We start from the raw sequence: 1,262 nt of genomic DNA, 5'->3' as shown, positions 1-1,262 counted from the left end.
AAGGATGCAGATGCATAAAGGGTGAAGATGTTGGTACCACCAGCTAAGGTCGTTCTAACAGCAGGTGAGCAGCTTCTGCTCTCGCCCTCCCCTCGCAAGCCCCTGTTTCCTCCTCCCAAACCAGAGTCTCTGTACCAGCATGAATTCCTGATCATCACTGAAAGATGATATATAAAAAGGAAAGGATTCACATGACATTGCTTTGTATATGAATTGGCTGATATACGTGAAATTGTTTGCAAAGCATTTCAACTCCGTTGGAAGAATTGTGTCACAAAAAAGAACTGGTTTCCAGCACTTCTCTATACTGTGTTAACCAGGGAAAGATTCTGAAGAGAATTCATACAGGTAATCAGACTTAAAAAGGTCATTGACACATAGATTAAAGACGAAAAGTAAGATTGCGTAGCTCAAGTTCAAATTCGGCAATTAGGAATTCTGTAATACTCCTGTAAAATTTAATGAAATATATTTTAAAAAATAATTGAAAGGGATCAAAACACTGAAATACATAGGCAAGAACTCCTTCTCTTCTCCAGGCAGCCAATGAAAAGTCAGCAGCTAAAGTGTGTATTTTAAAAACAGTGGCTTGCTTTGCTGCCCAGAGGAATCAGGAAGTAGAGTAGTAACAGTTACAAGGATGGAATCAGTCTTCCATTGTGCCAAATCTGCATTTGTATGGTGCTAATCCCAAAGAAACCTTAGAGTCTTTGTGCTTATGAGCTCTCAAGTGCTTGTAGCTCACAGAGCATGCAACACTGGGAGAGGATTATATGGTCACAAAAGAAACAGACTGGGAAATCAAATTGTTATCCAAACCCTGGCCCAACAAAAATGAGATGGCTATGTCCATTTAGAATCAAGGGTTTAGCAACCAAGTGCTACTTTGTTTAAACAAATGTTTCCGACCAATAACAGTAAAAATACTTCAGCCTTTAAAAACAGGTGGCTGATTCTCCTTGTGAAAGGAGGGGAGGAAAGGGAAGAAAACAACTGGAAAACAAAAACCAAAAAACTTTCCCATCTGCTTGGCAACCTCCTACTCGATGCTATGATTATGGTTCTACATCATTAAGTTTTACAAGTAATGTTTTCTGGGAGGATAATTATAGAACCAGCATTATACTGAGATCTTTTAACTTTGAGTCATTTAAACACATCTTCCAAATAATACAACTTTGTAATATAATTAATTTTAAGATTAATTATAATTAATATTGAGCTTTTGTTTCATAGTCTGCACAAAAGGCTCCAGGGTAGTA

This window comes from Mustela nivalis (genome assembly GCF_964662115.1).
Source record: "Mustela nivalis genome assembly, contig: HAP1_SCAFFOLD_616, whole genome shotgun sequence".
Taxonomy (NCBI): domain Eukaryota; kingdom Metazoa; phylum Chordata; class Mammalia; order Carnivora; family Mustelidae; genus Mustela; species Mustela nivalis.
Note: the sequence above shows the minus strand (reverse complement) of the source record.